This window comes from Sorex fumeus, unplaced genomic scaffold (assembly GCF_029834395.1).
Source record: "Sorex fumeus unplaced genomic scaffold, SorFum_2.1 ptg000075l, whole genome shotgun sequence".
NCBI lineage: Eukaryota > Metazoa > Chordata > Mammalia > Eulipotyphla > Soricidae > Sorex > Sorex fumeus.
In genome coordinates, this window is record NW_026606132.1 from 24,882,267 (window position 1) to 24,907,096 (window position 24,830).

Genomic DNA, 24,830 nt, shown 5'->3' on the forward strand with positions numbered 1-24,830 from the left:
GCCCTCGGGAAGGGGAGTGGGAGGGGCGGGCGTGGGGGGAGGGGAAGCTAGACGAGAGGGGGCGGGGCCTTGCTGCTGCCGCCACCTGGGCGCACGACTCCGACGGTTGTTACATCAGGTCGCGTGTCTGTCCTGGGCAGAGCCAGTCTGCGAGCAGACGCCTCTGCAGCGGGACAGGCGCTCCCCTCCCCCCTCGCCGCGCCCCGAAGGTGAGCACCGTGGCGGGGAGGGTGGGAAACCCGCGCGCTCTTGGGTGGGCTCCGGAGCGAAGCCGGGAGGGGGGCGTGTTGCCGGGGCGCGGAGGCGCGGAGGCTCGGGAGCTCGGCACCCCGCTTTCGAGTCCCGTAACGGTTGGCCGGGCGCTCCCTGGCTCTCGCCTTCGCATCCCTGCGCTGGCGGACCCCCGCCCTCGCCCCAACCCGCTTCTCTCTGTGGCGCAGACGCTCCGTCGTTTGCACGAGGTGAGTGCGGGTGGCGCCGGCCTCCGGCCTCCCCACCCCGAGCGTCGGTGTCTGGCGTTGCGCACTCGCCGGGTCACCCTTGCTGAGTGCTGGTCCTCCTGCTCTCCGTGGCTCCGGGGTGCGCTCCTGCCCAGACGCGGGAAGTCTACCTGCGCGTGGGGCTTGCCCGAGCGCCGCGGAACCCCCCTCCCCCCCCCAACGGCCCGGACCGAGCTCCGTCTGCGGCCCTCGGCCGAGTTCCAGCCACTCGAGACCCCCGGAGGGGGGTGGGCACTGACGCGGTTGTCGCCTGTTCCCGCAGCGCACCGTCTAAGCGAGCCACCTGCCGCGGAGGACGCCGACCGTCTGGGACCGGGCGCCCGAACGACCGAGGTAAGTGCACCCGCGTCTCCGGCCGCCTCGCCGCCCCTTCCCGGGACTCCCCGCCCCCCCCCCCACTCGAGCCCACCGACGAAGCGAGGCGACCCCTCGGCAGCCCACCCACGGCCGCGTTCCCTCCGCGACCGGGCGAGGAACGGCGTGCTAAGGCCCCCGAGGGCGGCGGCCCCGTTTCGGCGAGCCCGGCGGCGGCGACGCCACTCGGCGTTTCGGGGGGCCGCGGGCCGGCGGGGTCGCGGGCCGGGCGGCGCGGCTTCCCCTTTAAGGCTGCAGCCGCTCGTCGCCGTGAGTGTGAGGGTGTGTGAGTGTGCGGCGTGCGTGTCTCCTCCTCCCCGAGTGACACAGCAGTGAGAAATGCCTATCAGTAACTTAAACCCCCGAAACTCCACCTTCCGGGCGCGCGGCGCGGAGCCGGTGGTGGGAATGGAGCGAGCAGATTGAGGCCGCCACTGCAGCGCCGCCGCCGGCATGAACTTGGCCGCGAGCTGAAGCGCCCGGCGGCGGGGCGGGCGGGGGGGGGGGCGCCCCGCAGGGGCACCGGCCACTCGCCAGGGGGGTGATCTGCGAGCCGGGCCGGGTCACTCGGCGGGCGCCCGAGGCCAGGCTGCCCGCTCCCGCTGCCGCCCGCCCCTCGGGCACTGCCCCCGCCGCCGCCAGATCTCCGCAGCACGGTAAGGCTGAAGGCGGGCACGAGCGGCTCTGCCGGCCGGGGCGGGGTGGGGGTGCTGCTCTCGGCTCACTTGTGCTCCCCACTTGTGGCCCCCTAAGGAGAGGAGCCGAGGCCCAGGGCTGCGGAATGCCAGGGGACCCCAAAGTTTGCTCCCGGCGCCTGGCCCACCTGGCGCGGCGCGCGGCCGCCCCCCCCCCCCTTCTCTCTCTCTCTTGCTCTCTCCCTCTCTCGGACCGGCCCGGCCCGGCTGAGCGCTAGCCAGCGTCGCCTGGGACTGCGGCCTCTGCCTGCGCCCCGGCGTCCCCAGGGCGTCTGGGATCCGGCGGCGGCTGCCAGGGAGAAGGAGAGGGATGGCAGAGGGGCGCGAGCCCTGCAGGCTCCCAGGAGCTTCTCACTTCGTTCCGACGTCCCCCCCCTCCCCCGCCCCCTTGCCCGCTTGCAGCCCGGATGCCACCGGCGACGCTGCCTTCGCCTGCGGGCTCCCGGCGCTCGGACCGGTCGGCTGTGGGCGCTGGGAGCAGGATCCCGCGCTCCCCCACCCCCAAACTCACACCCCTACACCCCGACTGGGTTTGCAGCCGCCGTGCCGGAGTGTGGAGTGTGCGCGCGCCGAACCCGCCGCCTTGCGCTCCCTCCCCTGCCAAAATCCTCTGGAGAGCGGCCCTGGGCAGAGCTGGCGGCTCGAGGCCGGCCCGGCTGGGCTCCCGGCTGGCCGGAGCTCTCGCACCCCCCGCGCTCCCTGCTCCCAGGCCCGGGGCGGCGGCAGAGCCCGGCGCCGGCCGGGGCGGGCGGGAAGCCCCCCGGAGCGCCGCCAAATACTTTTCGCGGCCAGTTGGCCGGGCCGCCCGGCCCCGTCCTGGATGCGATGTGTCCGACCCGAAGCCGCGCTCGCCGTGAGCTGGCCACCCCGGCCGGGTGTTCGAGCCGTGCTGAAACGCGGAGCGAGCAGGCACCAATAGGGTTAGCCTGCCAGCCAACTGGCCTCAAGTCGCCCGAACGCGAGCAAACAGCCGCACCTCGGGCCGGGAGCAGCGCCCCGCCACGCGCCTGCAGCTGGGTGCGGCCGAGCGGGGGCACCCGGGTGGGGGTGTGCATGTGTGCCGGCGGGCCGGGGGAGTACGGGCTGGCCGCGGGACTCGGGGAGCAGGCGGTCCACTTGCTGGGAGAGGCCGGCCCTTGTTGTTCGGCCGCAGGAGGCATCCCCTCTGGGGCGCCGTCCCAAGGCGGTCATGCTGTGCCGTGTGCGGGTAGCCAACCGAGGCTGCCTCCCGGACATTGTCTCGGGCCCGGGGAACCAGAGGCGGCCACGGAACAAAGACGCAAAGTCTCCCCCCCACCTCGGGCCCCTGCAATTTGCAAAGAGTTGGCTGGGAAGAGGGCCCGGGTCTCCCGGGGGAGGCAGCCCCCCACGGGAGGGAATCGCGCCGGCCCCGACCCAGGGGGAACCGTGTTCCCCAGCGGCGGCGGCGGCGACTTGGAGGGGGGGCGACATCGCCGCGACACGGCCCCACCCGGGAGCCGGCGCCGATCGCCGCCCGCGTACCCGTGGGCCGGGCGGGGCGGACCCACGTCCGCGGGGGGCTTCGCTGCCGCCGCCGCCGCGCGGGGCTCCGGGAGGCCGCGCCGCTTCTTCCTTCACCCCACCTCTTGTCTTTCGAGATCCCCCCCTCCTTCCCACCCCCGCCGCCGCCGCCAACAATCCGCTTTATAAAAAGCCCCTTTGTTTCCCTGGAGGCTGGAGAGAGGGAAGGGGAACGGGACCAGAGGCAGGGGGCGGGGGCGGCTGCCTTCCAGGGGCTTCGAGCCGCTCAGCCGCTCGGGACAGGAGGGCAAGTGGAGGCGGTGGGGGAGGGGGGACCGCTTGGAAGGCTCGGCGGGAGCCCTGGAAGGAGCGGGGACCCCCGGGCGCCCCCGGCCGGCCGCCCCGCCTGCGGGAGATGGGCACCCGGGACAGCCAGCAGCTGGGCGGGCGCGGAGGCCGAGCGGGCTCCCGCGCGCGGGGTGGGCAGCGGCCGGGCGCGGCTGCGCTCGCGGGGCGCGGGCCTAGGGGGCGCCCTTTCCTCGGTTTCGCTTTGCAGCCCGTGTCCCCCCTCGCCACGGCTCTCACGGCGGCCGTTGCGCCCCGCGGCGGGGCTGAGGTCGCCGGGCGGCGACCCCCGCCTCTCTCGGCCACCGCGGTGGCTAGCGCCTCCGTCCTTCCCGCGCCCACCGGCCCCCCTCCCGCTGCCCCCCTCCAGACGCAGAAGGCGGCTCCGTGCCCTTCCACCGCACCCCTGCAAACATGCACACACACGCGCACACACACACGCGCGCGCGCGCGCACACGCACACAAGCTCACACGCACACGGCCTCGAAAGCGCCGGGGGCCCCTTTGTTCCGAGGCACCTGGGTGCAGCCCCGCGGGGACCACGAGAGCACCTCGGAGCAGAGCACGGACCCGCCTCTCGGACGCGATCGCGCGCCCGGCACTTTCGACGCCCGGGGCCGCGGGTGGGAGTTGACGGGACAGGGGGGCTGTCGCCGGCCCCTTGCCGGACACCTGCGCGGTCCCCAGCCCAACCGGGAGAACCCGGGCTCGCCCCGAGGAAAGCCAAACGCCGGCGGTGCGGTGCAAGTCACCTGTCGATCGGGCCCCCCTGCCCCACCCCCCGGGGGCCGCTTTCCGGCCGGTAAAGTTTGTTGGGAAAGGGGCTACTTTGGCAGGGAAAAAAAATTGACAAATAAGGAGAAGTGGGCGGGTCCCAAACTCGGCCCAAGCCGGGCGGTCGGGAGCGCAGATTCCTCCCCGGCCCCGGCCGCCTCCGCCCCCTCTTCTCATCCACTCCCTTGGCGACATTTTATTTGTGTCTTTTGGAATATCTTCACCCTGCTCCATCCCCCTCTCATCTCTCGGGGTCACTCGTAAGTGCGGGTCGAACGTTAGCTCTCTGGTCTTCGGAAAATAGAAGGCGAAGCGTTAACTACCGCTCACCCCCCCCCCCCCGCCCCGCCCCACACGCATCCCAAGTGCATCTAAAACCACAAAAAAGTACTCAAAGGGTAAACCACGGGCTCTACCTTCTCCTCCCCCCTTTTGTGCTTCCCTTCTGGAGCAAGATCATTGGAAAATAAAGCTGCTGATGTGCGAGATGGAACATATGGTGCCTCCATAAGAGAGAAGCTGAAATGGCCTTGAACCTGCCGGACAGACCAGCTGTTTGCTGCCAGCCGGAGCAGCTAATCAGCTTCTTCCCCTTAAAGTAACAGCCCTCTTTTCTCCTGATGACCGCTTTGCATATTAAACAGGATGTTCTCCAGAGGACAAAGTGATGCGCTCCCCTATTGCTTTGTGTTTTGGTGATTCTCCAGGCTGCCTTTGGCACCTCTGCGCGCCTGGGTCCAGTGTGTGAGTGGCTTTCCGTCAACTCGGAGGTCAGAATGTGCTCCAAGTGGAACTTGGGAAGGAGGAGACAGGAAAAGGGAAAGAAAGAGAGGGACTGAGAAATTCCCAGTGCTTGGAAGGAAATCTCTTGTTTTGTTTCTATTGACTTGAAAAACTAGCCATCCTTTCCCCCACCTCCCACACCCCCCCATACACACCCCTGTAAAATATCACAAAGAGCTACTGCTCTTCCTTTTAAGATCGCCTCAAAATCCATCCTCTTCTCTCTGGGACCATTTGCAGTTTTCCTCCAGTACATTGTGTTTGGAGTGGGGGGGGGACAGTTTGGCGTTGGAAGAAGGCTCGAGGAGATACAAGGAAATTCCATGTTAGGAAATCATTACCAAAGGGTGATTTCGTCTGTTTTCCTGCCACTGACGCTGACAGTGACACAGATGTGTGGGTTGCAAGAGGAACGTCATTGAAATTTTAAACTCAACCAGGAAGTAGCCTGTTGCTTTGGGGTGTGTGTGTGGTGGGGGGGGGGGCTTCATTTTCACTGCATCTCCAGGGAGATTTCCTCTGGTCCAGGGGTTTGCTCAGGACTGGGTTTTTTTTTTCTAAGTGTGGCTGATGTGTTTACTCTCATTTTCTCTCTATTAAGTTAATCATCCAGAAGTTTCAAATGCACCTGTCAGTAGATCATCTCTAAGAAATTCAACTGCAGTGTAGGCAATGGAAATTGTAGGGAGTGGTCAGTCCTCTGAGAATAGTTTAACTACTCGCTTTCTTCTTAAAGGGACTTTCTTGCAGAGCAAACTTTTGTTGCAAAAAAAAATCTGTTGTTCTTATTTTTTTTTTTTGTCTGCAGTGGTGCATTGGAGAAATAATTAGCTGAGAAACTGGGAAAGCAGTGTTCTAGAAAACACTCCCCACTGATTAGCAGAGTGAGGCGTGGGGAGTGTACCCTCCCTCCTTGCTCCTCCCCCACGCCATTGCTTGGGTAGTAGAGGCTGGAGGACCACCCAGAGGGTGCCCCTCCTGTGAAGCACCCCAGTCCAGTGACCTCGGGGCCTGTTGAAAATAGGTCTTCTAAGCATCGGTGGGTTTATAGAGCAAGTCCAAAACACTCTGAAATTCGATTGGCGGATTGCCAGAGGATGCCTCTACTAGAGAGATTTGCTGCTTTGCAGTTATTTATTTTGCAAAGGTTTCAAGGACCCAAAAGGCCTTCCGCCTGCATTTGTGCCCCCTTGAGTATGAGCTCTGAAGTCGCTATCGAACCTTTTCTTTTCTTCGAGTCCAGTGGGTGGTTTTTTAAAAATCCCATTTCCAACTTTGAGGACACGGCAGCCAGGCAGGACTCTGCCACTGTCCTCCTTGATGTTCATATTGATTTTTTTAAACGAATGGGTGGGGGGGCACTATGAAGAAGGACCTTTTATCCTCTGAGCTCTTTGGCAATTATCTTGCTGCCATAAATGTTGATACACATATAATGGATGTAACTAGAAAATCTCCTTATCCAAGCAGAAACGGCTGAGTGTTTGTGGGATCAGATAGAATGCTGAGTGTAAATAGACTAACCCAGATGTGACTGCAGAGGGGACCGATTCCCATCACGCTCCTCACGAGACCACTGAGGCACCACCAGCAGAGAGGCATCTCGGAGCTCAATGGAAGCTCAATGGAAGGGCTCGGATTGTTTTAAGCCTTTGGCCCTTCAGCCAAGCAAGGATGTTATGAGGAGGAGGAGGAGAGCATAAACCTGCAGGCACCAACCCACTGATTTTTTTTTCTTGGGGGAATGACGAGTGCTGGACTTTGAAACCAAGACTGCCTATGGGCGACTGAGCTCTGCTCCTGGGCTTGATTGTAAAGGTGTAGGTCATTGTTTGTCATTGGGCTGCAGATGTGTCACAGGAGGAAGGGGCCCCTCAGAGCAGTCGGGAGGCTTGTCCTGGGTTCCCTGGAGATGCAGGAGAACTTTATTTACTCTTTACTCGTATTTGCACAGTCCCTTGGTCCTGCTTCCAAATGAGCAGCTCGGGGCTGCAGTTTTGGCCAAGGGAGAGGTTCACTGTCCCTTGCTTGCTTCTCAGAGTTCCCAGAGCTACCTCGATTTCCTTCAGGCCTCCACCCTCTCCTAAAAGCCACACTCTTTTTTTTTCTTAAATTTTTATTAGCGAAAAACCATGAGGTGCAGTTGTAGACTTACAAATTTTTGTGCTTGGGTTTCAGTTATAGAATGATCGAGTACCCATCCCTCCACCAGTGCCCATTCTCCACCACCATGGATCCCAGTATCCCTCCCACCCCCATCCCCCCCCCATCCACTCTGCCTCTGTGGCAGGCCATTCCTTTTGTTCTCTCTCTCCTTTTGGGTGCTGTGGTTTGCAAAAGAGGCATTGAGTGGCAATCATGTTCAGTCTATAGTCTACTTTCAGCATGCATCTCCCATCCTGGGAGGATCCTCCCAATACCCTTTATTTGGTGCTCCCTTCTCTATCTGAGCTGCCTTTTCCCCTAGCTAGTACGGCTGGCCTCCAAGCCATGGAGTAAACCTCCTGGTACTTATATCTCGACTATTCTTGGGTGTTAGTCTCCTATTTTGTTATAAAAGTCGCACTCTTAATAAGTCTCAAGCCAATCAGATCTCTCACAACGCACCTCCCCCCTCCAAAGTTCCAGAGCAAGGCAGGATTGGGGGCTCCCTGGAGTACAGTTTTAGACGTGACCTTGGTGGAAAGACCGTTACAAAGCCTGCGAGGACTTTGCTTGCTCAAAGGGGTCCCTCTGAGCCTCCCTGGAACCTACCTCCAATAGGCCTGTAGACCTCTGGGAAGGGGCCAGGCCCTTTGAGCTAAGCTCACCGATGGCGTCCAGCCAGAAGGGTGCAGTGGTGAGCCCTCAGCCCTTTCTTGGGTGAAGGGGCACTTGGGATCTTCGAAAGTAAAGCCACGTGGTTTGCAGGATGCCAAGTCCTCTGCTCGAATGTCCTGAGCCCTCACACCTGGTTCGAGCCCACAGCTGGGAGAAGTGTGTCGATCTGTCTAGCTCAGATGTGGAGGACTCAAAGCTTGGGGAGCAAAACCTTAGAGTTTTACAGGCAAGGAAAGCAGTGTCCAGAGAAGAGCCCCAGCTCTCCTGGGGCGTGGGTGGGCATAGTGAAGGGACCCCGACCGAGACAGCAGGGCCTCTTGCTCTGTCTCGGTCAGGGTCTCCGTCGGAAGGTCTCTTGGGCAACAATGCCCTGGGCACAGAGCCTTCCCTTGGGGGAGAGCCAGTCCCTGGAGAGGAAGTGCAGTGTGTGTGGGGGGACCCTTTTTTGTTGTTGTTGTTTAATTAGGACCTTTTCCTTTTTAATTCAGATCATTTTGAAAAACACTGGCAGGTTTTTTTTTTAATCTTCTGGTTGTTTTTTTGTTTGTTGGGTGGCCACACCCAGCGGTGGTGCTTAGGGCTCACTCCTGACTCTGCACTCAGGGCTCACTGCTGCTAGGCTTGGGGGAACAGAGCGGGTGCCAGGGATCCAACCCCCATCAGCTGCGTGCAAGACAGTACCCTACCCAATGCTACCCACTGTAGCATTGCTCCAGCCCTGACATTTTCTCTTCTGTACCTTGGACATTTTTTTTTATAAAACGAAAGAAATCCACAGGAGGTGCACAGAGATTTGCTGTGACCACCGGCATCTTTATATCCTCATTTCTCCGGACCACACCCATGAGGTTTTCTGTTCCCTGCTGTGAAGGACAGTGGGCTGGAGGGCAGAGGATGAGGTCAGTAGTAGATACTCAGCTTTTTTTGTTCATTTGTTTTTGGGCCTCATTCAGCGGCTTCCTGCTAGCTCTGCCCGCAGGGATCACTACTGAGGGTCTCAGGGGACCATATGCAGTGCCAGGAATCGAACCCAGGTTAGCCATGTACAAGGTAAGTGCCCTACCGGCTATCCTCCAGCCCCTAGGTACTCAGCTTTTTTAAGTCAAATGAAAACCTGTCAGTTTTCTTGTTTTGAATTCTCCGGATTTTTTATTTTTCATTCCTTTATCATCAGTTTGCAATATTAGGGAATGGCAGGGATATAGTCTTAGCTCTCTATGTGTTAATGTCCCCACTCCCATCTCCAAATACACCCCCCCTGCTGTTTGTGCCCGCCCCTTTCGTTTTCAGAGTCTAGGAGTTAATTTAGCAGTGTTTTGACAGGCCGGCTGGCTTTAGTTATTCATATTCCACACAGGAGTGAAACCATCTGATAATTGTCTTTCCCTTCTGGACTGATTTCACTGAGCATAACTTCCTCGGGTCCCATCCATTTTGTCCCAAAGGGCACAGTGTCAGAACTATTTGTTTAAAATATACTAAACCAAGTGAAACTGCAGCGAACAGGGAGCGGTGAGCAGAGAAGAAACGGGTTGAAATGGGGGCAGGGGATCAAGAGGTCCAAATTTCCAGTTAGATGAGACGGAAGTCTCCAGCCTGGGCAAGAGAGGCCATGGCAGAACATTGCCCATTGGGGGAAAGAGGCTGAGCACAGATGGGAAATGGACTTTCTCTGGTGGCCAGTTTGCACTGTGCACATACATGTCCAATCCTTGGGTTGCACACCTGAAATTAACATGGTGCGTCCATTTCCAGTGGCACTCAGCTCCCTGGGGAGTGGTCGGAGTGACCCCAGTGCCGTAGACTCTGCCTTGCTGGTGTGCATGCACCCTGCTTAGCATTGCAGTGGGTGCTGGGGGGCATACTGGGTCCCGACTGGGGGGGTCTGGGAGGAGGTGAAGATGGTGGCTGCAAGTTCATGATCAGGCTGGAGTGTGCCCCCTTTTGTTCTCAAGCTGGGGAGCTTGGCTGGCCAGTCCCTTGGAGGGGGCTTTCCTGGGTGGGCTCTGCTGGCGGCTGCGGGGTTGTTTGGGTTGGGTTCCTAATGAGATCTCGGTGTTAATATCTGCTTCTGGAAGTTCCAGCGCGGACCTCGGAATTTTAAGTGGGACAGTCGTTTTCGGTGCCGTTGCCAATGTCACATGCTTTGCGTGTCTAATTCTGAAAGACTGGCGTGCATTATGCTAGGTTTGGGGAGGAGGGCACGGCGTTTCTAAGCCGCTTGTCTGTCAAGGATTAATTTAACCTCTAATTACTACATTTTCTTCGCAGTTTGCTGCGCGAACATGTTGTAACAAAAGCTCAAAGAAGTATGCCATTTGATTTCGTCGCCACTCTCAAATTAATTTCAGGGAGAGGGAGTCAGATGTGACCCACTTGGTGTTAAAATAATGGTGCTGACATTCGCATGAAAGTGAACAACCGCCTGTTTCTCGTGTTCCCTCGGGGCAGGAGTAGAGAGCATTGTTGTGCTCCTGGCAGCCCCAGCCTCCCAGTGAGCCCTGGGACCCTGAAGGCGTGCCACGGGACTCAGCCCCACACCACACCGCCCCACGTGGCCCCACATGCTACCTGTGGAGCATGACGAACGCCCGTCCGGTCCGTGCCATTAGTAGGGTGGGTGGCGGGAAAGATTCTCCTCACCTGTGTCCAGGTGAGCCGGTGTCCAATGGGAGCAATGATGGAGCGTTGGTGAAACCCCGGCACTCATCTGCTGGGAAGCGTCCTGGCCTCCTCGCGAGTGCCTGGGCAGCCCTCCAAATCCCTGTCCTCCCCAAATGCAGTGGATTTGGGGGCCAAGGGCCCATTGCTGCGCGGGGGTAACCGGGAGACTGAGGTTACAGACCCTACACGTGGTTGGTTTCCTGCTTCCTGGAAAGAGCCAGGAGGAATGAGAGTGGCCAGCCCTTCTGCTGAGGGAATGCGCGTCCTTTGCCCTCACGTGCCCACGCACCCCGATCTCTGAGCGTCTCTGGGGGTGAGGTCAGAAGAAAGCACTCCATCCGTGTCCTGCCTTTGGGCTTGGTTCTTGACGGAACGCAGAGTGCAGGGAGTTGAGGTTCCGTTCGGCCGCTGTCCATTTCCCAGACCCTAGACCCAGAACCTAGACCTGCCCTGACCCAGGCCCGGGCACCAGCTTCTGCCCTCTCAGCCTTCCCCAGGGTGGTAAGGGCATTTTCAGGTTCCTGCTGGAAACCCGTTTAGGGGTTGAGAGGAGCGAGAGCGCATGCCCGGCGGGAGTCAGGGTGCTTAGCCCGAAGGAAGGGACCGCTGCGCTCCACTCCACAGCCCTCCACTGCCCACAGCCAACCCTGGCAAGGTAGAGGCTCCTCAGGGGAAGGCCAGGAAGGCGATCAGGGCAATCACGGATGGGCAACCTGGGGTCTGAGATGGACCAGTGCTTGCCCAAGGGCGCATAACTAGCCAGGAGCGCCTGGAGGGCACAGGTGAGTGTCTGGACAGACCCCAGGCCTCTGCTGGGCCTGTCTGCCCACCCAGCAGTGCGGCCCCTCCTTGCAGTAGTGGCTGTTCACTTCTCAAAGCGCAGGAGTCCTGTCACTGCATTAAACTGGCCAAAGGTGCCCCAGGCCCTCTAAGCCCTGGGGGCGGTATCAGGCCTGGAAAATCCTTTGTTTTTGTTTTTTTTTTTTTGGTTTTGTTGTTGTTGTTGTTTTCAGTTTGGGGCTCACTCCTGGCAGTGCCCCAGGAAGCCCGTTGACCCCTGGGGGGTTGGCCCCAGGTAGGTGGCCTCCCTCTCCTCTTCGTCTGTTGCTTCTCCCCACCCCCCTCCAGTTGGCAGCTTTGGGAAAGGGACCTTTGCTGGGAACCGGCCTGTCATCTCCTTGAGAGTGACAACAGGTGTGGTTTGCTCCAAACTGTCTTGCAAACAGCTAGAAGTGACCCTTCCCACCCTTCCTTCCTTTTGTGAACCCAGCTAGATTTGCCAGGGCCAGGTAAGTGGGGGGCACGCTGGCAGCCAGGATAGGGCACCGAGTCATCACCCACAGTGCGCCCACAGTCTGTCGCCATTAAGCTAGAGGGAAGAACTCGAATATTTCAAGTTCTTGATATCACTCCAGCTCTGTCAGTACACATCCATGGGTCTCTTGAGTCGCTTCAGGAACCGGGCAATGGAAAATCCTGATTGTACTTTTTTTTCCCCTGAAATGAGCAGAGATGAGATGTTTTGTTTTCCTTTGGTAGGCGGGACTGCGAGACTTTAAGTCGAAGGGCTGGAGAAGTTGGGATGGCAACCAAAAGAGCTGACGGTCTTTCTGTAGAGTGGAAGTGGAGAGCCCTAACAGCCCTTTAGGGGCATGTACTGCGTCTGCTGGGAGCTGAGCCGCTCTGGGATGCAGTTCTGGCCCTGGGTCCGCCACACACTCAGACTGGCCCAGAGGATGCAGCCAGGCCTCCAGCTTAGGACAGCCCCGTGGTCAGCAGAACACAGGGCTGAGCGAGTTTTGGTTTGTAGCTATCATATAGGACCTTATCAAAAAGGAATTTTGTCCCCCATCCCTGCCAACATCCAAGAGTTCTCAAACTAAAGTAAATATTTAATTTCCTTGGTCTTGTCCCAATGCCTAATTTAAAAGAAAACAGACTTTTTGTAATGATGGGGGTGGTCCTCGGAGGCTTGTTATTTGACATTCACTAGTGGGCTTTTGAGGCGCATTGACAGCAGCTCTGCTCAGAAGCCAAGCCTGAATTTTGACTTGAAATGTTTGAGAACACCAGTTACCATCGCCTGCATACTGATTCGCCTCCTTTGTCTCTGCAAGACGCATCCGTCAACTCAGAGCACTTTTTACGGATTTCCCTGTGGGTCTCCGCTCTTTGCTCTGTACGCTTTGTCCCTGGAGGTGTAGTTGATCACTTCTTCTGCGCTGTTTTCATTTAATTTTTAAATTGGCATAAATTCAGGCTCAAGAAAACATTGCGAGAACAATATAAATCACTTCTGAGTACCTTTCCCCCGGATTCCCCGAATGTTAACTCTTTATCACTTTTGAAAGAAATCTAATGCCTCTACTCTCCGCTCTGCACACATTCTTCCTCTGCCAAACTGTGTGAGAATCAATGGTGGACCAACTAGGCACAATGCTCCTTTATCCCTAAATAGTTGAATGTTTATTTTCTGAAAACGAGGTCTTCTCTAGCATAAACACAGGATATTGACCAAAAATTAGGAAGTCAGCAATTGGTACCGGTTCAACCTCCACATTTTAATCTAAAGGCGTTCTTTAGGTTTTTTGCTCAGTGTTCCCCAAATGCCCTTTCCAGAAAATGAAAATTTGGGGTCATTCAGAGCAGTTGGTCATTAATGTGTCTTACTTCTGCTTTAATCTGGAACAATTATTCAGCCAGTCTTTGGATTTCATAACATTGATATTTGTGGAGCTCTGGCCAGCTGTATTGTAGAATGTCCCTCACTTGGGGTTTGTTGATGTTTCCTCAATGAGATTCAGGTTCTGCACACTCGGCAGAAAGACCACTGGGGTGATGCCGTGTCCTCTGTTCCTGCTGTCAGGAAGCACATGATGTCAGTATGTCTCATTGCTGGTGATGTCAACCTTGATCACTTGGTTAATGTGGTGTCTGCCAAATTTTTTTCACTGCCAAGTTACTATGTTCCCTTTGTAATTAGTAAATGCCTTATGGGAATATATTTTGAAGATATGTTAATATCCTGTTACTCTGAAAACTTTCACTCACTACTTGCGCATCTATTGAGGATCCTTGCCTGAGGCAAGTTTATGATGCTGGTTGCCAAATAATGAGTTTCCAATTCCATCATCTTTTCTGTATTTATTATTTGGCTTTCTACTGGAAGGTTCCCCCTCCCTCTTCACTTATATATTTATTCGCACCATTTGAACGCATGGATTATTATTTTAATTCAGTGAGTTTTAATTCTTGGCTGTAATTATTTTGATACTCAAATTGCCCCAGGTTTGGCCAGTGGGGGCTCCTTTAATGCTGGCTCATCTGTCTTTTGGACATGTCCCTAATCATTCTCTGAGCAGGGCTTTAGTTTCTGGCACAGCAAGACGGTCCAGGTTTATCTTGCACAGTTCGGCCCTGTCCCGAAAATCAGGACATTTTTCTAAGAAGCGCTATCTTCCTTTAGTGGAGAACGGTATTTGGGGGAGAAACTGGCATTTGGAAAAGGAAGTGATAGGCTTATTCTTACAAGAGTCATTGCTATTGGACTCCCCAGCCTACAAATCCAGGAGTGACTGAACGGAGTCATCTGCATTGCTTTGCATTATTTTATTAATTCATAATATTGTGATAAACTTTCTACCTATCTATGTGTCTATACACCAGGAATTTACACTGGCTCCTCTAAATTTCCATGTGACACCAAAGTACATCCCATCTCTCCTCTCTCTGCATTTGGATCTCCTTTCTATGACAGTATGAAGTCATTCTGCTATTATCCACAGCACACAACTCATTTGTTGAATCCTAGAACACACAGAAAGCAGCTTCACAATTGCTAACCCATGACTACTCTTTGGATAGAAATCTTTTTTAACAGCAGTACAATACTTAGAATCCGTATTGTCTTGAGCCTAAGAGTATATTATCCAATGACTGTATTTAAAAAATTAGCCATGGCTACTTCTCCGCCCGCTTGTGTTCCCAGCCTGGTCATTTGAATATGGTCCGGTTCACTAGTTTCCATTTAGATTCCTTTTGGGGGTTTTTGTTTCTCCATTTTTGTTCATTTTAATTCTTTCCTTTGAGCCTGTGAAATAATAATTCCGAAAATGAGAGCTGTGCAGAGAGCAACACCTCCCATTACGTCTGTTCTTTGCATTTCATTCCATTCATCTTCTCCAAGTAACCAACCTCATTAGTTTTCTGCGTTTCTTTTTGCACAAATGAGCAGACAATTGTGTCTCTTTACTCCTTTCAGGCTTAGAGGAAGGGTCACTTACTAGAGATTCTCTTTGGGGCATTGGATTCTCATTTGCCAGTACATTCTAGCAAATCCTAGCAATCGTGGAGCACTTTCTCACTCTTTTATATAACAGCTGCATCATCTGTGGATGATCTAGCGAACTGCCCTCCTAGGTATGAACCAGGAGTTTATTGAAAGTATTTTGCAGTTGCAGTTAGTGCTGCAGGAAGCAGCTAATGCCTAAATGTCATTGTGTTAGTGCCTAAATGTCATCCTGTCATTTGAGGGTCACTTTCAGGGTTTGTTTCTGGAAGTGGAATTGCTGGGCCAAAAAGTAAACACACAGGTTGTTCGCTTGCGCTTTTCAAGTTTTCCTCCCGAAGGATACCATTTTTGCATCCATATTAGCAATGGAAAGTGTCGTTTTCCTTAAAGCCTCAGCAATAGAGCACTTGCTATGGACATCTTTTGAGATGCTTTCCAGCCTTTCCCAGTTGTGTGTGAGTGAGCTGTTCACGTCTTATCTCCCTTGTTCTATTCGGTTTGGGCCATTTTTTCTTAATATTAAGAGTGTCTATCGATAAAGGATACTAGCTTTTAAGTCTGTGATATAAGTTACATTCATTTCTCCCAGTTCGCCAGTTGTTTTCAATGCCTTTTTTTGCTTTTTTGGGTCACACCTGGCGATGCACAGGGGTTCCTCCTGGCTCTGCACTCAGGAGTTACTCTTGGAGGTGCTCAGGGGACCATATGGGATGCTGGGAATCGAACCCGGGTCAGTCGCTTGCAAGGCAAATGCCCTACCCGCTATGCTATCTCTCCAGCCCCAGCCGTTGGTTATTTTTACCAGGTAAAACATTTTTCTGCAGTGTAGCATTGTTTGCATCTCCATTTTTGAATCACATAAATATATTCCTTAAAGAAGAATTCACCCAGTTTCCTCCCTGTATTTGTATGGGTTAATATTTTACACTTAAGACTCGTAGCCCATTTGGTATTTGTCCTTTGGGATGATATAAGTATGTACTTTACTTTGCCTGTTTTCAAATGACTGCTCAAGTATCATAGTCCAATTTTTTAAAATGCCCATCTTTGTCCTAGTGATTTGAAATATCTCCTTTATCACGTATTCAATTTCCGCAAATACTTGGATCTATTTCTAGGTGTAGACTTCATTTCCATTGGGGGCGATGTGTCTTTTTCCTCCGGTACCATGCAGTGTTAAGGAGAACATTTGTATGATTTTATTATTTATTTATTTATTTATGTGTTTCTATTTTTTTGGTCTAGGGACCACACCCGCGATGCTTCGGGGCTATTCTTGGTCCTATGCTCAGGAGTGACTCCTGGTGGTGCTCACCAGAGTGGTATCAGGAATTCAAGCCAAGGTCTCTGTAGCCACAGCTGCGTACAGGCGAGCGTCTCATATCCCGTACTGTCACTCCAGCTGTATGTCTTTTAAAAACTTGAAAGATTTTTTTTATGTCATTGTGGGTTCATATATAGTTACAGGAAATGAGACAAAGTGCCTGTGCCCCTGTCACTCCCCTTCCCAGAAAGGTGAAATCTTCCATAGCGAGAGTAGAGTCTTGTAGCCAAGACACTGAAACTGAGACCATCCATGGCCTTGACTTGGAGTTGGCTGGTTTCACATGCACTTATTCTGTGTGGCTGAGCGTGCTTGTGTGTGTGTGTGTGTGTGTGTGTATTTACTTCAAAGTATTTACTTTTTTTTTTTTTTTTTGCTATTTGGGTCACACCCGGTGATGCTCAGGGGTTCCTCCTGGCTTTGCACTCCAGAATTATTCCTGGAGGTGCTCAGGGGACCATATGGGATGCTGCGAATCGAACCTGGGTCGGCCATGTGCAAGGCAAACTCCCTACCCGCTGTGTTATCACTCCAGCCCCTCAGAGTATTTACTTTCAAGCAAATACATGATTATATGTGTGTATACATACATATCCATGTGACTACTACCATGGTAAATATATATCACTACCATGAAGCAAATGTATTTACTTCAAATATTATTTATTTGAAGTAAATATACATGCATATATCCATGTGACCACTATCATGGTCCAGATGTAGAGCAATACCAACACATGGGGTAACTTCACAATGCCTTTTCATAGTCCACCTTGCTTCTACTCTGTTCCTGCTCCAAGACCTCAAATTTCAGCAACTACTCATCTTTTCTTATTTCGGGGAGGTTTAGGGATCACACCCGGTGCTGCTCAGTGGTTTCTCCTGGCTCTGCACTCAGGAATCACTCCTGGCAGTGGCTTGGGGGTCTATATGGGACGCCAGAGATGGAACCTGGGTCGGCTGCATGCAAGGCAAACATCTTACCTGCTATACTATCGCTCCAGCCCCCTCATTTTCTTATTTTATCATCATTTAAGGTATGTTATCTGCACAGACTTATTAGTCCTACCCTATGAGACCTGCTTTACCTGGTTGGGCCTTTTTACACACACACACACACACACACACACACACACACACACAGAGTATGACTCTCCATAGTTGGGCTGCAGAGACAGTACAGAGGTTAAGGCTCTTGCTTTGCTGGCTTGAACCTTGGAACCATATAGATGCCCAAATCATCACCAGGATAAAACCCTGAGGATTGCTGGACATGGCCCCCAAGCAAACAAAATCTCAGTGCAGCGTCCATCATCCTGAGAGGTGTGTGTTGATGGCTAGGTGTTGTTTTTCGTTGTATTTCTCTCATGCTTCACCACAACAATAAAAATATGTTTCTCCTTTCTCTATTTGAATTCCCATCTGTATCTTTGCTTCCATGAAGCTTGTTCATGACTTTGGCCCATTTACTAATTGAGCTGTTTGCAGTGTTTTTGTTTTTTCTACGGAGCGCTGGGAATTCTTCATGTATTTAATGTGCCGGGCACTGTCCGATAGGTAATTTGAACATCTTCTCTCCCGTCTGTAGCTTGCCTTTTCATCCTCTTACCAGGATCATTTGTCGAAAGCTTCTTTCATGGCCAATCCTTTGGTTGTCAAGTCTCTGAACTCATCAAGGACTGTGTCCTGCGGATTCTCTCCTTTCCTTTGTTCTTTTGTTTTTCAGTTTTGCAGTTGCATATTTTACATGGAAGATGTTGATCTATTTTGAGTTCCTTTCTGCAGAAGGTGTAAAGTTTGAGATTGGATTTGTTTGCTTTGCCCAGGATGTCCAATTGCTCTAACTCTCCTTCCTCTGTAAATTGGCTTTTATACCAATTGTCTACAATTAGTGAGGCTATTTGTGGGGCTCGATTCCTGCTCCATTGATCTATGTAACTGTTCTTTTGCTAGCATCACACTGTCCTGATTAATGGGACAAATAAATAGTCATACCAGGTAGAGTGATTTCTCCCATCATACTCTTGCTTTTTAAAATTGTTTTTGCACTCAGTCTTCCTTAACCCTTCCTTTTGCATTTTGTTTTGTTTTTGGGTCACATCCGGGGGTGATCAGTGTTTACTTCTGGCTCTGTGCTCAGGATTCACGACTGGTGGGGTTTGGGGTCCATATGTGGGTCGGGAATCGAACCTGGTTGGCCACATGCAGAGCAAGTACCCTTCCCTATGTACTAGTGCTCTGGTACCCCTTGACACATTTGAGAATAAGCTTTTCTATGTCTACAACAAACCTTACTGGAATTTTTGAAGGAATTCTGTTACAACTCAGAGTCTGGCACGCTACCTGTGATGTATTCGATATGCCAAACACAGTAACAACAAATCTCACAATGGAGATGTTACTGGGCCCGCTCGAGCAAATGGATGAACAACGGGAGGACCGTGACCTGTTACAACTATAGAAAATTTGAGGAGAGTTGAGGTAGGTACCATAATCGGTCTTCTAGTGAACAAATGGTATATGTCTCTTTATTTGTTTAGGTCTTTACTTTTTTCATAAGCATGTTGTCATTTGGGGATCATTTTTTGTTTGGGGGCCACACTTGGTGGTGCTCAGGGCTTACTTCTGGGTCTGCTCAGGGATCACTCTCGCAGACTGAAGAGATATGGGGGAGACAGTGGTTGAACTCCGGTTGGTCATATGCAAGGCAAGAACCCTACCCGCTGTAGTAGCCCTCTGATCCTCATTTTTGGATCTTATTTTGCGTAGATCCTAGGTAGTGCATTTTCTTTGGAGCAGTTGTAAATGGAATTGTTTTTAAAAACAACTTTATTGCTATCATTCATATTCCATTAAAATCCATTTTGAATTGTTCAATTTTGAGTGTTTGTAGTATATTTACAGTTTTGCAGCTATCCCCAATATTTTAATTACATACAATTTTAGTAAGCCCCACCGCAAACTACATACCTATTTATCCCTATGCCCCTCTTCTCTTGATCCTCAGTTTTGTGCACTCATCAGTATCTTTTTAAGCTCTGTCAATTTGTAGGTTCTGAAAAATTACTATAAATGAAATCCTAAATAGATAGCTTTTTTTTTTTGCTTTTTGGGTCACACCTGGCAATGCACAGGGGTTAATCCTGGCTCTGCACTCAGGAGTTACTCCTGGCAGTGCTCAGGGGACCATATGGAATGCGGGGAATCGAACCTGGGTCGGCCGCGTGCAAGGCAAACGCCCTACCTGCTGTACTATCTCTCCAGCCCAATAGATAGCTTTTGTGACTGATGTTTTCAAACAATATTTTCAGGTTCTAATGATGTCTATTGATGTTAAATGTATTATTTCTTCGTTCCTTTTTACTGCCAATTAATATTCCATGTATGAATATTTGCTCAAGCGGGCTCAGTAACATCTCCATTGGAGACTTTGTTGTTACTGTGTCTGGCATATCGAATACTCTCGGTAGCTTGCCGGGCTCTCCGAGAGGGGCGGAGGAATCGAACTCGGGTCGGCCATGTTGGCCGTTTGTCAGGCGAACACCCTACCGCTTTATCATTCACCGGTTGATAGAAATTTGGGTTGTAACCACTTTTGCTCTTATAAATAGTGCTGCTCTGAAAATTCATGTACATGAGTTTGTACAGACATAATATCCATTTCTTTTGTGTATATACCCATGTGAAATTTCTACCTCTATGTTTAACATTTTGAGGATTTCCAAATAGTGTTTACACAGGATTTGTACCATTTTACAATCTTACTGACAAGGTGCAAGGTTTCCAAGATCTCCGTGTCTTCAACAGCACGTAATTTTCTGTCTTTTATTTTAACTTGCACTGCGGAATAGCTCTTTATGTATTTATTGGTCACTTTCATATCTTTCTTGATGAAATGTTTATTGCAATGTCTTGCCCATTTTTCAATTGAACTGTCTTCTGATTGTTGAACCACATATATATATATATATATATATATATATATATATATATATATGCTGGAGCGATAGCACAGCAGGTAGGGCTTTTGCCTTGCATGCAACCAACATGGCCGACCTGGGTTCAATTCCTCCGCCCCTCTCGGAGAGCCCAGCAAGCTACCGAGAGTATCTGACCCGCACGGCAAAGCCTGGCAAGCTACCCGTGACGTATTGGATATGCCAAACACAGTAACAACAAAGTCTCACAATGGAGACGTTACTGGGCCCGCTCGAGCAAATCAATGAACAACGGGGGGACCGTGACCATGTGTTTCCTAATATATTCAGGATGCTGAACTCTTGTCCGGGTTTAATGTGAATTAAAATTTTGAGAGGTGTCCCAGTGATGGTTAGGGACCCAGGGACCACTGTTAGTAATGCTTCCACTCAGTCATAGAGAGTTCCTGGGACCTTGTGGTGCTCTGGGCCCTGAGAGGCACCCAGGAGTTGCTGAGTGGAGCCATGTGGGACTGAGGATCGAATTTAGTGGCCTTGTCCAGAAAAGGCATGCTCAGCACACATTTGAACTACCTCCCTGGCCCCTAGCATTTTCCTACTGTCTGGACAGTATTGGACAGTATTATTTTTAGCACAAAGTTTCAACTTTGAGGAAATCTTAAATTATCTGTTGTCGTTTTTCAGTCTACCTGTTTTTATGCCCAGTTCAAGATCACAAAGCGTTACTCCTGTTTCCTCTATGATTTTGGTGGTTTAAACTTTTCCATTTAGGTTTTTCTTACGTTTTTGAGTTCCATTTTTGTACAGAGTGGAATAGATCCAACAGCAATTTTTTTTTTGTTTCTTGGGGTCACATCTGGCACAGCTCAGGGGTTACTCCGAGCTCTGTGCTCAGGTATTACTCCTGGCGGTGCTTGGGGTGCCATGTGGGACACCGGGAATTGAACTTGGGTTGGCTGTGTGCAAGGCAAACATCCTATCCACTGTATTATCGCTCCAGCCCCTTAACACCATCCTTTTGTATGTGGTATCTGGTTGACTCAGTACCATTTGGTGAAACTACCTGTTTTCTGTCTTGGTACTTTTGTCAAAAAGCAGTTGAACACAAATGTAAGATTTAGTTCACAAATCACAAATCATCCTGTTATTCGTCGATTGCCTTGAGCAGGCCCCAGTAACGTCTCCTTCATCCTAGCCCTGAGATTATATTCAAGGCTCTTTAGGAGAATGAGACCCATCCTTGTTACTGGTATTTGGCATATTGGGTATGCCATGGGGAGTTTGCCAGACTCTGCCGTGTGGGCAGGCTACATTCGGTAGCCTGCCAGTTTGTCCAAAGTAGGAATAAGATATCATAATAAGATGACATTCGCGGCCGCGCGGTTCTGGGAGCTGGTTTTTATAGTCTCTGAGTCGTGGCCGTTGATGGGATTACACGGTGCCAGGGGGCCAGTTGGTGGGTGTGACCCCCGCCTACTGGAATTTGGAGGATCTGGGTGGAGGATGCTCGGCCCCAATCCGGAACCCGCGTGGCTTTGTCCCTCTGCCGGTACCTTCAGGTGTGCGGAGAGTGGTCTCAGCATGGTGGTGTCTGGTCCTGGAGGTCTTCGGCTGCCGGAGCCCTGGTCAGGGCGGGGAGGAAAGCTCAACCCGCTCCCCTCCAACGGGCCCCAGCGAGGACAGCCAGGCGCGGGGGCAGGAGACTGCACTCCTTAGTTCATGACTCTCATTTTTATGCCATTAGTCTATACATAGCTGTACTTTAAACCAGTTTAGAATTTTTATCATTTCAATTTGTTTCCATGTCTCGTTAACATATGAAAGTATGATTGGATTTTGTGTGTTGATGCTGCAGTCCTACTAAAGTAAAAGTAAGTAAAGGCCCTCCCGTTGTTCATCAATTTGCTCGAGTGGGCCCAGTAACGTCTCCATTGGAGATTTTGTTGTTACTGTGTTTAGCATATCGAATACATCACGGGTGGCTTGCCAGGCTCTGCCGTGTGGGCGAGAGACTCTCGGTAGCTTGCCGGGATCTCCAAGAGGGGCGGAGGAATCGAACTCGGGTCGGTCATGTTGGCTGCGTGCAAGGCAAACGCCCTACCACTGTGCTATCGCTCCTAGGGGTCTTTTTTATTATCAGTTTTCTGGGCTTTTCCATGTAGTCATGTCATCTGCAGATAGGTACAGCTGTACCTCCTTCTTCTGTAGTGTTTAAATTTCTTTCTTTCTTGCCTTAATATACTAGCTAGAACCACAATCACTTTTTTGAATTGCAGTGATGAGCAGACATCTTTGCCTTGTGTTTGACCTTAGAAGAAAAACATTTGCTCTTTCACCATTAAATATAAAGTTAGCTGTGGAATATTTTGTAGAGTTGTTTGTCAAGTCAACGAAGTTCCCTTTATGCCTCGGTTTATAACAATTTGTATTTATCCTGAAGGAGTGTTACGGAGGTTGAATAATTTATACATTAATTGATGTAATAGGGTGGGTTTTATTATCATTATAACCTATTAATATTGTGGATGTAGTGGATTAATTTCCAAAAGATGAAATAATCTGGCAGTCCTTGGATAAACCCCACTTGGTCACTGGGTATTTTTTTCTCATACTCCTGCATTTGATTTGATAATGGCTTGTTAATTTTTGACAATTTAGTTTCATCAAAGATAGTGGTTTACCATTTAATTACTTTACTATGTCTGGTTTTGGTAGCTGAGTCATAAAATGAACTGCAAAGTTTTTCTGACTTCTGTTTTCCAAAAGAGGTGGTATAAATATGGTATTAAGTCTTTAAATATCTGGTAAGGTTCTCCCATCAAATCAGCCTAGCTCTGGAGATATTTTTGAGAATTTTCGACTCCTTCCATAGCAGTAGGTGGCTTGAGTTATATATGTCATATTATGTGAGATTTCATGATTATTTAACTATTTCTCACTGGGTTTTTTTTGCATCTATATTCATGATAGGTTTAGACTCTCATTTTCTTTTTTTCTCCTTTCATACGGTTTTCATATCAGGGTATCAACCTCATAAAAGGAATCACAGAGTGTTCTCGCTTCTCATTTTCTGGAAGAGAATTGTAGAATCCGTATTAATTTTTTAATGTTTGGTAGATTTTTTTCCCCAATGAAGCCATCTGTGTCTAGAGTTAGGGGGAGATAGTGGGTTTTAAATTATTAATTCACTTTCCTTGATAGTGATAGGGCTACTCAAATAATCTATTTTTGGTAGTTTGTGCTTTGCAAGGAATTGGTTCATTTCATCTAAATTGTCAGATTTATGTGTATGAAGCTTTTCGTAATATTCCTTTATTATCCTTTTGATGTCTGCCCAGGCTGTAAGTGATATCTCCTGCTTCATTTCTGACATCAGTAATTTGTGTCTTTTCTATTTCTTTTCAGTTTTACTAGAGGTCAATTTTACTGATCTTTTCGAGGAAAAACAAAAGCAGCTTTTTGTTTCATTGATTTTTTTCTCTATTGTTTTTCTGTTTCCAATTTCACTACTTATCTTTATCATTTTTGTGTGTTTGGAGGGCCACAACTGGCGATGCTCAGGGTTTACTCCTGGCCCTGCATTCAGGTATCACTCGCAGCAGGGCTTTCGGGTCAGATGGGGTGCCAAGGGTTGAACCCCCATTCGTTGCACCCAAGGCAATTGCCCTACCCACTGTACTCTCCAACCACTGTCTTTATCATCTTTATTAATCTTTCATTTATTTGCATCTATTTCCCTGTTGTGATGACTGGGGGTCACACTTGCTTGTTTCTGTGATGCTTTTGCCCTGCCGTGGATTTTTTTTTCACTGATCAGAACCATATTGAAAGGGGGGAAGCTGACCCCCTTCACCCTCCCTCCCTTCAGGGCCCCAGCAGAGTGGTCCCAGGCTCAAGCACTCCCTTGTGTGAAGGTTGAGGTGAGCGAAGGCCAGTGGCACTTACCCTACATTGTCCTGAGTTTCATGTGTCCACACCAGAGTGGGCAGTGAGTTAAGGCTGCGCTGGCTCTGAGTTCCAACTTGACCCCTGGCCATGGGCGAAGCTTAAAGCCCTGGGTGACGTTCAACCATTGTCAGCCTGCTGTGGTCTTATTTTGCACGCCCCCCCCCCAGGTTTTTGAGATACATAATCTTAGATTCTTGATTTGGCTTAGATGCTAACTTGACCTTTCCTCTTTTCTACTGTCTGCATTTTCCCTTCTGCACAACGCTTATCTGTATTCTACACAAGCTCCTAAGTTGTGTTTTAATTTTCATTCAGTTCAGTGCATTTTAAAGTTTCCTCTGGGGTTTCCTTTTGGGCCTATGGATTATTTAGAAGTGTGATGTTTAATTTCTAAGTGTGTGAAGATTTTTCTGATTTTTTTTTTTGGTTATTGATTTCTAGTTTGGTTTCTTTGTGATTTAAGAACTTACTCCATGTGATTTCAATTGTTTTACATTTGTGGAGGTGTATTTGGGGGTTTAGGACATGCTCTATCTTGGTATAAGTTCCCCAGGCACTGAAAACTAATGCATAATCTGCAGTTACTGGGTGAAATGTTTTAGAAATGTCATCCAGATCCTGTTAGTTGATGAGATATTGTTGAGAACTTCTTCGTTGACCCTGACTCTGGTTATGTGGATTGCTGCAAATAGGGTGTTAAACTTATCAACTATAAAGTGATTTGATACGTTTCCTTTTAGCTCAGTTTTTGCTTCATGTGCTTTGAGATTCTGTCACTTGGTGTATACACATTAAAGATCATTGTGTCTTTTTTACTGAATCGATTGTTTTATGACTATTTAATGTTCATCTCCAGTAGTTTGTTTTGCTCTGAATTCCATTTTAGGATGGTAATGCAAACACTGCTACTT

General features: G+C 50.7%; 1 protein-coding gene across 1 annotated transcript in view; it reads left to right on the top strand.

Annotated features, from left to right (window-relative positions):
- The first annotated feature begins 1,372 nt into the window (after nt 1–1,372).
- MAMLD1 (mastermind like domain containing 1) overlaps nt 1,373–24,830 on the top strand; it is a 104,263-nt gene continuing 80,805 nt past the window's right edge. The window contains exon 1 of the mRNA XM_056130213.1: nt 1,373–1,510. The gene's annotated coding sequence lies outside the window, so the exon portion shown is untranslated. The remainder of the gene's footprint in view (nt 1,511–24,830) is intronic.